Source organism: Anopheles nili (assembly GCF_943737925.1).
Source record: "Anopheles nili chromosome X unlocalized genomic scaffold, idAnoNiliSN_F5_01 X_unloc_8, whole genome shotgun sequence".
NCBI lineage: Eukaryota > Metazoa > Arthropoda > Insecta > Diptera > Culicidae > Anopheles > Anopheles nili.
In genome coordinates, this window is record NW_026525518.1 from 68,209 (window position 1) to 81,609 (window position 13,401).

The window sequence follows — 13,401 nt, forward strand, 5'->3', positions numbered from 1 at the left end:
TCCGTAAGTATGGGTCTGACGGTCTTGGACACCTTTAGCAAAAAGTTGCGTATAACCATCCTCGTCAATACTCTCGAACACTGTAACTCGATCCGACCACTCCTTGGTACACTTTTTTGGGTTGCCAGTTTCGGTAGGGACTTAGTCTCTGGAGACCAAATTCTGAAGCTCGGCGTGGGTACCGACTTTTCGTGCACGTCCGAGGGCCTCGACCGCCCCGAGAACCCGGACCTTCAGGATTTTGGCCATTTTTGGGGGTGCACAAAAGTGTTCGTAATCAACCTCGGATTGTACTTTTCATCATCTAGGGGCACCGTAGGGACCGAAAAAAGTGGTTTCGCATGATAGTCCACCTCGACCCATGTCGACCCTTGCGCGACCCCGACCTTCAGGATTTTGCTCTACGGAAGGGGGTCGACTTGTGCGCGACCCCGACCTTCAGGATTTTGCTCTACGGAAGGGGGTGCACAAAAGTGTTCGTAATCAACCTCGGATTGTACTTTTCATCATCTAGGGGCACCGTAGGGACCGAAAAAAGTGGTTTCGCATGATAGTCCACCTCGACCCATGTCGACCCTTGCGCGACCCCGACCTTCAGGATTTTGCTCTACGGAAGGGGGTCTACTTGTGCGCAACCCCGACCTTCAGGATTTTGCTCTACGGAAGGGGGTGCACAAAAGTGTTCGTAATCAACCTCGGATTGTACTTTTCATCATCTAGGGGCACCGTAGGGACCGAAAAAAGTGGTTTCGCATGATAGTCCACCTCGACCCATGTCGACCCTTGCGCGACCCCGACCTTCAGGATTTTGCTCTACGGAAGGGGGTGCACAAAAGTGTTCGTAATCAACCTCGGATTGTACTTTTCATCATCTAGGGGCACCGTAGGGACCGAAAAAAGTGGTTTCGCATGATAGTCCACCTCGACCCATGTCGACCCTTGCGCGACCCCGACCTTCAGGATTTTGCTCTACGGAAGGGGGTGCACACTTGTGCGACCCCGACCTTCAGGATTTTGCTCTACGGAAGGGGGTGCACAAAAGTGTTCGTAATCAACCTCGGATTGTACTTTTCATCATCTAGGGGCACCGTAGGGACCGAAAAAAGTGGTTTCGCATGATAGTCCACCTCGACCCATGTCGACCCTTGCGCGACCCCGACCTTCAGGATTTTGCTCTACGGAAGGGGGTGCACAAAAGTGTTCGTAATCAACCTCGGATTGTACTTTTCATCATCTAGGGGCACCGTAGGGACCGAAAAAAGTGGTTTCGCATGATAGTCCACCTCGACCCATGTCGACCCTTGCGCGACCCCGACCTTCAGGATTTTGCTCTACGGAAGGGGGTGCACACTTGTGCGACCCCGACCTTCAGGATTTTGCTCTACGGAAGGGGGTGCACAAAAGTGTTCGTAATCAACCTCGGATTGTACTTTTCATCATCTAGGGGCACCGTAGGGACCGAAAAAAGTGGTTTCGCATGATAGTCCACCTCGACCCATGTCGACCCTTGCGCGACCCCGACCTTCAGGATTTTGCTCTACGGAAGGGGGTCTACTTGTGCGCAACCCCGACCTTCAGGATTTTGCTCTACGGAAGGGGGTGCACAAAAGTGTTCGTAATCAACCTCGGATTGTACTTTTCATCATCTAGGGGCACCGTAGGGACCGAAAAAAGTGGTTTCGCATGATAGTCCACCTCGACCCTTGTCGACCCTTGCGCGACCCCGACCTTCAGGATTTTGCTCTACGGAAGGGGGTGCACAAAAGTGTTCGTAATCAACCTCGGATTGTACTTTTCATCATCTAGGGGCACCGTAGGGACCGAAAAAAGTGGTTTCGCATGATAGTCCACCTCGACCCATGTCGACCCTTGCGCGACCCCGACCTTCAGGATTTTGCTCTACGGAAGGGGGTCTACCCTTGCGCGACCCCGACCTTCAGGATTTTGCTCTACGGAAGGGGGTGCACAAAAGTGTTCGTAATCAACCTCGGATTGTACTTTTCATCATCTAGGGGCACCGTAGGGACCGAAAAAAGTGGTTTCGCATGATAGTCCACCTCGACCCATGTCGACCCTTGCGCGACCCCGACCTTCAGGATTTTGCTCTACGGAAGGGGGTCGACTTGTGCGCAACCCCGACCTTCAGGATTTTGCTCTACGGAAGGGGGTGCACAAAAGTGTTCGTAATCAACCTCGGATTGTACTTTTCATCATCTAGGGGCACCGTAGGGACCGAAAAAAGTGGTTTCGCATGATAGTCCACCTCGACCCATGTCGACCCTTGCGCGACCCCGACCTTCAGGATTTTGCTCTACGGAAGGGGGTCGACTTGTGCGCAACCCCGACCTTCAGGATTTTGCTCTACGGAAGGGGGTGCACAAAAGTGTTCGTAATCAACCTCGGATTGTACTTTTCATCATCTAGGGGCACCGTAGGGACCGAAAAAAGTGGTTTCGCATGATAGTCCACCTCGACCCATGTCGACCCTTGCGCGACCCCGACCTTCAGGATTTTGCTCTACGGAAGGGGGTCTACTTGTGCGCAACCCCGACCTTCAGGATTTTGCTCTACGGAAGGGGGTGCACAAAAGTGTTCGTAATCAACCTCGGATTGTACTTTTCATCATCTAGGGGCACCGTAGGGACCGAAAAAAGTGGTTTCGCATGATAGTCCACCTCGACCCATGTCGACCCTTGCGCGACCCCGACCTTCAGGATTTTGCTCTACGGAAGGGGGTCTACTTGTGCGCAACCCCGACCTTCAGGATTTTGCTCTACGGAAGGGGGTGCACAAAAGTGTTCGTAATCAACCTCGGATTGTACTTTTCATCATCTAGGGGCACCGTAGGGACCGAAAAAAGTGGTTTCGCATGATAGTCCACCTCGACCCATGTCGACCCTTGCGCGACCCCGACCTTCAGGATTTTGCTCTACGGAAGGGGGTGCACAAAAGTGTTCGTAATCAACCTCGGATTGTACTTTTCATCATCTAGGGGCACCGTAGGGACCGAAAAAAGTGGTTTCGCATGATAGTCCACCTCGACCCATGTCGACCCTTGCGCGACCCCGACCTTCAGGATTTTGCTCTACGGAAGGGGGTGCACACTTGTGCGACCCCGACCTTCAGGATTTTGCTCTACGGAAGGGGGTGCACAAAAGTGTTCGTAATCAACCTCGGATTGTACTTTTCATCATCTAGGGGCACCGTAGGGACCGAAAAAAGTGGTTTCGCATGATAGTTCACCTCGACCCATGTCGACCCTTGCGCGACCCCGACCTTCAGGATTTTGCTCTACGGAAGGGGGTGCACAAAAGTGTTCGTAATCAACCTCGGATTGTACTTTTCATCATCTAGGGGCACCGTAGGGACCGAAAAAAGTGGTTTCGCATGATAGTCCACCTCGACCCATGTCGACCCTTGCGCGACCCCGACCTTCAGGATTTTGCTCTACGGAAGGGGGTGCACACTTGTGCGACCCCGACCTTCAGGATTTTGCTCTACGGAAGGGGGTGCACAAAAGTGTTCGTAATCAACCTCGGATTGTACTTTTCATCATCTAGGGGCACCGTAGGGACCGAAAAAAGTGGTTTCGCATGATAGTCCACCTCGACCCATGTCGACCCTTGCGCGACCCCGACCTTCAGGATTTTGCTCTACGGAAGGGGGTCTACTTGTGCGCAACCCCGACCTTCAGGATTTTGCTCTACGGAAGGGGGTGCACAAAAGTGTTCGTAATCAACCTCGGATTGTACTTTTCATCATCTAGGGGCACCGTAGGGACCGAAAAAAGTGGTTTCGCATGATAGTCCACCTCGACCCATGTCGACCCTTGCGCGACCCCGACCTTCAGGATTTTGCTCTACGGAAGGGGGTGCACAAAAGTGTTCGTAATCAACCTCGGATTGTACTTTTCATCATCTAGGGGCACCGTAGGGACCGAAAAAAGTGGTTTCGCATGATAGTCCACCTCGACCCATGTCGACCCTTGCGCGACCCCGACCTTCAGGATTTTGCTCTACGGAAGGGGGTCTACCCTTGCGCGACCCCGACCTTCAGGATTTTGCTCTACGGAAGGGGGTGCACAAAAGTGTTCGTAATCAACCTCGGATTGTACTTTTCATCATCTAGGGGCACCGTAGGGACCGAAAAAAGTGGTTTCGCATGATAGTCCACCTCGACCCATGTCGACCCTTGCGCGACCCCGACCTTCAGGATTTTGCTCTACGGAAGGGGGTCTACCCTTGCGCGACCCCGACCTTCAGGATTTTGCTCTACGGAAGGGGGTGCACAAAAGTGTTCGTAATCAACCTCGGATTGTACTTTTCATCATCTAGGGGCACCGTAGGGACCGAAAAAAGTGGTTTCGCATGATAGTCCACCTCGACCCATGTCGACCCTTGCGCGACCCCGACCTTCAGGATTTTGCTCTACGGAAGGGGGTCTACTTGTGCGCAACCCCGACCTTCAGGATTTTGCTCTACGGAAGGGGGTGCACAAAAGTGTTCGTAATCAACCTCGGATTGTACTTTTCATCATCTAGGGGCACCGTAGGGACCGAAAAAAGTGGTTTCGCATGATAGTCCACCTCGACCCATGTCGACCCTTGCGCGACCCCGACCTTCAGGATTTTGCTCTACGGAAGGGGGTCTACTTGTGCGCAACCCCGACCTTCAGGATTTTGCTCTACGGAAGGGGGTGCACAAAAGTGTTCGTAATCAACCTCGGATTGTACTTTTCATCATCTAGGGGCACCGTAGGGACCGAAAAAAGTGGTTTCGCATGATAGTCCACCTCGACCCATGTCGACCCTTGCGCGACCCCGACCTTCAGGATTTTGCTCTACGGAAGGGGGTCGACTTGTGCGCAACCCCGACCTTCAGGATTTTGCTCTACGGAAGGGGGTGCACAAAAGTGTTCGTAATCAACCTCGGATTGTACTTTTCATCATCTAGGGGCACCGTAGGGACCGAAAAAAGTGGTTTCGCATGATAGTCCACCTCGACCCATGTCGACCCTTGCGCGACCCCGACCTTCAGGATTTTGCTCTACGGAAGGGGGTCTACTTGTGCGCAACCCCGACCTTCAGGATTTTGCTCTACGGAAGGGGGTGCACAAAAGTGTTCGTAATCAACCTCGGATTGTACTTTTCATCTTCTAGGGGCACCGTAGGGACCGAAAAAAGTGGTTTCGCATGATAGTCCACCTCGACCCATGTCGACCCTTGCGCGACCCCGACCTTCAGGATTTTGCTCTACGGAAGGGGGTGCACAAAAGTGTTCGTAATCAACCTCGGATTGTACTTTTCATCATCTAGGGGCACCGTAGGGACCGAAAAAAGTGGTTTCGCATGATAGTCCACCTTGACCCATGTCGACCCTTGCGCGACCCCGACCTTCAGGATTTTGCTCTAGGAAGGGGTCCTCTCTGTACAAGGTTTAGGGGTACATTTTCACCCAAAAACCACTATCGCTCAACCGAAACAACTCCTCGACATGTGTCTTCTCTGTGAATTTGGCCCCGATCTGACGAGTAGTTTTCGAGATATGCCCCTCTGAAGGTACATATTGGGACTTAGCCGATTTTCACCCATTGCGGTGTCTATGGGGTGTTGGGAATCGCTCTACCGACCAGCCGGTTGGAGATATCGAGTTGCGGTCTTCGGCGCGTTTCCTCAACTTCGTAATGCCTACTTTTCGTCCATACACACAACACCTCGCAGAGTTCTCCTTCTGCCAGATATAGCGCGTGCCCCTTTGTTCGTGCACCATTTTGGCCCGTTTTTCGCACATTGCCTCGAAACCATGCGTCCGACGCTTTTGCGTCCCAAGCACCGATGTTAGAACACCACCGTGGCTAACTTTCGTCCATATACGCCAACTCCGTGCAATGTCTCCATCACCCTGTTTTTGGGTGAAAACCCATTTCTGGGACTTAGCCGATTTTCACCCATTGCGGTGTCTATGGGGTGTTGGGAATCGCTCTACCGACCAGCCGGTTGGAGATATCGAGTTGCGGTCTTCGGCGCGTTTGCTCAACTCCGTAATGCCTACTTTTCGTCCATACACACAACACCTCGCAGAGTTCTCCTTCTGCCAGATATAGCGCGTGCCCCTTTGTTCGTGCACCATTTTGGCCCGTTTTTCGCACATTGCCTCGAAACCATGCGTCCGACGGTTTTGCGTCCCAAGTACCGATGTTAGAACACCACCGTGGCTAACTTTCGTCCATATACGCCAAACTTCTCAGACACCTCGATCCGAGAGTATTTCGTGTTTTCCCATATATTGCATACTGCCAGGGGTTTTCTTCCATACAACTTTCAATGTTCTGTAAAACACCCGCGCATCGTCCGATTGGACTGAAACTGCTCCGGCGCGCTCTCTGCCGTGCTACAACTCTGCGCAAACCATCAAAACCTCGATGCCTGCGTGCGCACCTAGCCATCTGAACTCCGTACACTCTGGCTTAACAGGCCTCTTAGCCCGTTACAACATGGCTAACCCACTGGTAACCGGTAACCGTCACTCGTCCAATGTGGTCCATCACCCGTGCAAGCTGTTTCGCGTGCTTGCGCTTGCTCCGTGAGCAATCCCGCGTGCATTCGGTTGTCTTCCAACAGCGTGTTCGTCTCGCAACAATCTCCTCCGTGTGTACGCCTGGTGCTATGCAACTAGTTGAAATTTTTCGGGAAGTCAAGTTTTGGGACTTGTACTTTTTTTCAACATTAAATGCAGCTTTTCGCACACCATAGCAACTCGGGCTTCGACTTTCGGGACTTGGTGCTTTTCGCGGATCAAGCCCAATGGACTTGACCCGCTAAAGCTCACCTCCTCTCTATCGCTCCATTCGGGTAGCTATGGTGCACCCCAGCCAGTAGCGCACATGCACCCCATGTCTGGGGCACAAGCACACCACCCACTAGGACACCCTTTCCCGGTGGGTGCAAGTCACTCTACTCCGAGCCCTGGGACACCTTCCCAGGGTGTTTTCCATGTACCACTAACCCTTGGTTGGACACCTCTTGGCTACATGACCCCATTCCCGGTGGGTGCAAGTCACCGTGCGGAACCTTTCGGCCGCTCTCCCTAGGACTGTGTTGCAGGCAAGCACAGTGGTTCCGCGACCTAGAGACAGCGGCATCCCTTGTTACTACTACTCCGAGCCCTGGGACACCTTCCCAGGGTGTTTTCCATGTACCACTAGCCTCTGGTTGACCATCGGTGGTGGTAGGTGATTTCACCCAAAACAACCCTAGGTCACCGTTCCGACCACCCAGCTACCGTTAAAACGCCTCCGGACACCAAGACACACCTTCCCGGTACCAGAACCAGTCGTAGTTGCCGTCACCCAAATTTCATACAACCGTCACCCACGGGCCGAAACACCTTGCCACTACATGAGTCTAGTATTAGGTCCTAGGGTCTCTTTTCGACAACTCCCGACCTCCCTGATATCGAATCGTCAGTTTGCATGAGGAGGCTAAACTTTCTATGACGACTCAGTACAACCATACCCCCCTATAATAGTGAAATGTCAAATTCTAGGGCTTTTTGGCCATGGAAAATTCTGAAGCTCGGCACGAGCAAACATGACCCATGCTTGTATCTCCGAAACTATGAGTCTGACAGTTTTGCACCCTTCTGCGGAAAGTTGTGTCTCGGTAAGCCTAAAAAGTCAGTAGAACATCACGAAACGATCCGACCACTCCTTCGACCTGTTTTGGGGTTTTGCAGTTTTCCATGGGGTATTTTGTATGGGGAAAACCGACCCATGCCCGTATCTCCGTACCTAAGCGTCTGACGGTCTTGGACCCCTTTAGGTAAAAGTTGCATTCCGTCGAGCTGAACATTTCACTAGAACATCGCGAAACGATCCGACGCCTCCTTCTGGGAGTTTTTGGGGTCGGAAGGTTTTCTGGGACTTAGTCTCTGGAGCAACATTTCTGAAGCTCGGCACGAGCAACCACGCACGTGTCTTATATCTCCGTAAGTAAGGGTCTGACGGTCTTGGACACCTTTAGCAAAAAGTTGCGCCCTATCGAATGGAACATTTCACTAGAACACCACGAAACGATCCGACCACTCCTTCGACCTGTTTTGGGGTTTTGCAGTTTTCCATTGGGTATTTTGTATGGGGAAAACCGACCCATGCCCGTATCTCCGTACCTAAGCGTCTGACGGTCTTGGACCCCTTTAGGTAAAAGTTGCATACCGTCGAGCTGAACATTTCGCTAGAACATCGCGAAACGATCCGACGCCTCCTTCTGGGAGTTTTTGGGGTCGGAAGGTTTTCTGGGACTTAGTCTCTGGAGCAACATTTCTGAAGCTCGGCACGAGCAACCACGCACGTGTCTTATATCTCCGTAAGTAAGTGTCTGACGGTCTTGGACGCCTTTAGCAAAAAGTTGCGCCCTATCGAATGGAACATTTCACTAGACACCACGAAACGATCCGACCACTCCTTCGACCTGTTTTGGGGTTTTGCAGTTTTCCATGGGGTATTTTGTATGGGGAAAACCGACCCATGCCCGTATCTCCGTACCTAAGCGTCTGACGGTCTTGGACCCCTTTAGGTAAAAGTTGCATTCCGTCGAGCTGAACATTTCGCTAGAACATCGCGAAACGATCCGACGCCTCCTTCTGGGAGTTTTTGGGGTCGGAAGGTTTTCTGGGACTTAGTCTCTGGAGCAACATTTCTGAAGCTCGGCACGAGCAACCACGCACGTGTCTTATATCTCCGTAAGTAAGGGTCTGACGGTCTTGGACACCTTAAGCAAAAAGTTGCGTATAACCATCCTCGTCAATACTCTCGAACACTGTAACTCGATCCGACCACTCCTTGGTACACTTTTGTGGGTTGCCAGTTTCGGTTGGGACTTAGTCTCTGGAGACCAAATTCTGAAGCTCGGCGTGGGTACCGGTTTTTCGTGCACGTCAGAGGGCCTCGACCGCCCCGAGAACCCGACCTTCAGGATTTTGGCCATTTTTGGGGGTGCACAAAAGTGTTCGTAATCAACCTCGGATTGTACTTTTCATCATCTAGGGGCACCGTAGGGACCGAAAAAAGTGGTTTCGCATGATAGTCCACCTCGACCCATGTCGACCATTGCGCGACCCCGACCTTCAGGATTTTGCTCTACGGAAGGGGGTGCACACTTGTGCGACCCCGACCTTCAGGATTTTGCTCTACGGAAGGGGGTGCACAAAAGTGTTCGTAATCAACCTCGGATTGTACTTTTCATCATCTAGGGGCACCGTAGGGACCGAAAAAAGTGGTTTCGCATGATAGTCCACCTCGACCCATGTCGACCCTTGCGCGACCCCGACCTTCAGGATTTTGCTCTACGGAAGGGGGTCTACTTGTGCGCAACCCCGACCTTCAGGATTTTGCTCTACGGAAGGGGGTGCACAAAAGTGTTCGTAATCAACCTCGGATTGTACTTTTCATCATCTAGGGGCACCGTAGGGACCGAAAAAAGTGGTTTCGCATGATAGTCCACCTCGACCCATGTCGACCCTTGCGCGACCCCGACCTTCAGGATTTTGCTCTACGGAAGGGGGTCGACTTGTGCGCAACCCCGACCTTCAGGATTTTGCTCTACGGAAGGGGGTGCACAAAAGTGTTCGTAATCAACCTCGGATTGTACTTTTCATCATCTAGGGGCACCGTAGGGACCGAAAAAAGTGGTTTCGCATGATAGTCCACCTCGACCCATGTCGACCCTTGCGCGACCCCGACCTTCAGGATTTTGCTCTACGGAAGGGGGTGCACAAAAGTGTTCGTAATCAACCTCGGATTGTACTTTTCATCATCTAGGGGCACCGTAGGGACCGAAAAAAGTGGTTTCGCATGATAGTCCACCTCGACCCATGTCGACCCTTGCGCGACCCCGACCTTCAGGATTTTGCTCTACGGAAGGGGTCTACCCTTGCGCGACCCCGACCTTCAGGATTTTGCTCTACGGAAGGGGGTGCACAAAAGTGTTCGTAATCAACCTCGGATTGTACTTTTCATCATCTAGGGGCACCGTAGGGACCGAAAAAAGTGGTTTCGCATGATAGTCCACCTCGACCCTTGTCGACCCTTGCGCGACCCCGACCTTCAGGATTTTGCTCTACGGAAGGGGGTGCACAAAAGTGTTCGTAATCAACCTCGGATTGTACTTTTCATCATCTAGGGGCACCGTAGGGAACGAAAAAAGTGGTTTCGCATGATAGTCCACCTCGACCCATGTCGACCCTTGCGCGACCCCGACCTTCAGGATTTTGCTCTACGGAAGGGGGTCTACTTGTGCGCAACCCCGACCTTCAGGATTTTGCTCTACGGAAGGGGGTGCACAAAAGTGTTCGTAATCAACCTCGGATTGTACTTTTCATCATCTAGGGGCACCGTAGGGACCGAAAAAAGTGGTTTCGCATGATAGTCCACCTCGACCCATGTCGACCCTTGCGCGACCCCGACCTTCAGGATTTTGCTCTACGGAAGGGGGTGCACAAAAGTGTTCGTAATCAACCTCGGATTGTACTTTTCATCATCTAGGGGCACCGTAGGGACCGAAAAAAGTGGTTTCGCATGATAGTCCACCTCGACCCATGTCGACCCTTGCGCGACCCCGACCTTCAGGATTTTGCTCTACGGAAGGGGGTGCACAAAAGTGTTCGTAATCAACCTCGGATTGTACTTTTCATCATCTAGGGGCACCGTAGGGACCGAAAAAAGTGGTTTCGCATGATAGTCCACCTCGACCCATGTCGACCCTTGCGCGACCCCGACCTTCAGGATTTTGCTCTACGGAAGGGGGTCTACTTGTGCGCGACCCCGACCTTCAGGATTTTGCTCTACGGAAGGGGGTGCACAAAAGTGTTCGTAATCAACCTCGGATTGTACTTTTCATCATCTAGGGGCACCGTAGGGACCGAAAAAAGTGGTTTCGCATGATAGTCCACCTCGACCCATGTCGACCCTTGCGCGACCCCGACCTTCAGGATTTTGCTCTACGGAAGGGGGTCTACTTGTGCGCGACCCCGACCTTCAGGATTTTGCTCTACGGAAGGGGGTGCACAAAAGTGTTCGTAATCAACCTCGGATTGTACTTTTCATCATCTAGGGGCACCGTAGGGACCGAAAAAAGTGGTTTCGCATGATAGTCCACCTCGACCCATGTCGACCCTTGCGCGACCCCGACCTTCAGGATTTTGCTCTACGGAAGGGGGTCTACTTGTGCGCGACCCCGACCTTCAGGATTTTGCTCTACGGAAGGGGGTGCACAAAAGTGTTCGTAATCAACCTCGGATTGTACTTTTCATCATCTAGGGGCACCGTAGGGACCGAAAAAAGTGGTTTCGCATGATAGTCCACCTCGACCCATGTCGACCCTTGCGCGACCCCGACCTTCAGGATTTTGCTCTACGGAAGGGGGTCGACTTGTGCGCAACCCCGACCTTCAGGATTTTGCTCTACGGAAGGGGGTGCACAAAAGTGTTCGTAATCAACCTCGGATTGTACTTTTCATCATCTAGGGGCACCGTAGGGACCGAAAAAAGTGGTTTCGCATGATAGTCCACCTCGACCCATGTCGACCCTTGCGCGACCCCGACCTTCAGGATTTTGCTCTACGGAAGGGGGTCTACTTGTGCGCAACCCCGACCTTCAGGATTTTGCTCTACGGAAGGGGGTGCACAAAAGTGTTCGTAATCAACCTCGGATTGTACTTTTCATCATCTAGGGGCACCGTAGGGACCGAAAAAAGTGGTTTCGCATGATAGTCCACCTCGACCCATGTCGACCCTTGCGCGACCCCGACCTTCAGGATTTTGCTCTACGGAAGGGGGTGCACAAAAGTGTTCGTAATCAACCTCGGATTGTACTTTTCATCATCTAGGGGCACCGTAGGGACCGAAAAAAGTGGTTTCGCATGATAGTCCACCTCGACCCATGTCGACCCTTGCGCGACCCCGACCTTCAGGATTTTGCTCTACGGAAGGGGGTCTACTTGTGCGCAACCCCGACCTTCAGGATTTTGCTCTACGGAAGGGGGTGCACAAAAATGTTCGTAATCAACCTCGGATTGTACTTTTCATCATCTAGGGGCACCGTAGGGACCGAAAAAAGTGGTTTCGCATGATAGTCCACCTCGACCCATGTCGACCCTTGCGCGACCCCGACCTTCAGGATTTTGCTCTACGGAAGGGGGTCTACTTGTGCGCAACCCCGACCTTCAGGATTTTGCTCTACGGAAGGGGGTGCACAAAAGTGTTCGTAATCAACCTCGGATTGTACTTTTCATCATCTAGGGGCACCGTAGGGACCGAAAAAAGTGGTTTCGCATGATAGTCCACCTCGACCCATGTCGACCCTTGCGCGACCCCGACCTTCAGGATTTTGCTCTACGGAAGGGGGTCTACTTGTGCGCAACCCCGACCTTCAGGATTTTGCTCTACGGAAGGGGGTGCACAAAAATGTTCGTAATCAACCTCGGATTGTACTTTTCATCATCTAGGGGCACCGTAGGGACCGAAAAAAGTGGTTTCGCATGATAGTCCACCTCGACCCATGTCGACCCTTGCGCGACCCCGACCTTCAGGATTTTGCTCTACGGAAGGGGGTCTACTTGTGCGCAACCCCGACCTTCAGGATTTTGCTCTACGGAAGGGGGTGCACAAAAGTGTTCGTAATCAACCTCGGATTGTACTTTTCATCATCTAGGGGCACCGTAGGGACCGAAAAAAGTGGTTTCGCATGATAGTCCACCTCGACCCATGTCGACCCTTGCGCGACCCCGACCTTCAGGATTTTGCTCTACGGAAGGGGGTCGACTTGTGCGCAACCCCGACCTTCAGGATTTTGCTCTACGGAAGGGGGTGCACAAAAGTGTTCGTAATCATCCTCGGATTGTACTTTTCATCATCTAGGGGCACCGTAGGGACCGAAAAAAGTGGTTTCGCATGATAGTCCACCTCGACCCATGTCGACCCTTGCGCGACCCCGACCTTCAGGATTTTGCTCTACGGAAGGGGGTGCACACTTGTGCGACCCCGACCTTCAGGATTTTGCTCTACGGAAGGGGGTCGACTTGTGCGCAACCCCGACCTTCAGGATTTTGCTCTACGGAAGGGGGTGCACAAAAGTGTTCGTAATCAACCTCGGATTGTACTTTTCATCATCTAGGGGCACCGTAGGGACCGAAAAAAGTGGTTTCGCATGATAGTCCACCTCGACCCATGTCGACCCTTGCGCGACCCCGACCTTCAGGATTTTGCTCTACGGAAGGGGGTCTACTTGTGCGCAACCCCGACCTTCAGGATTTTGCTCTACGGAAGGGGGTGCACAAAAGTGTTCGTAATCAACCTCGGATTGTACTTTTCATCATCTAGGGGCACCGTAGGGACCGAAAAAAGTGGT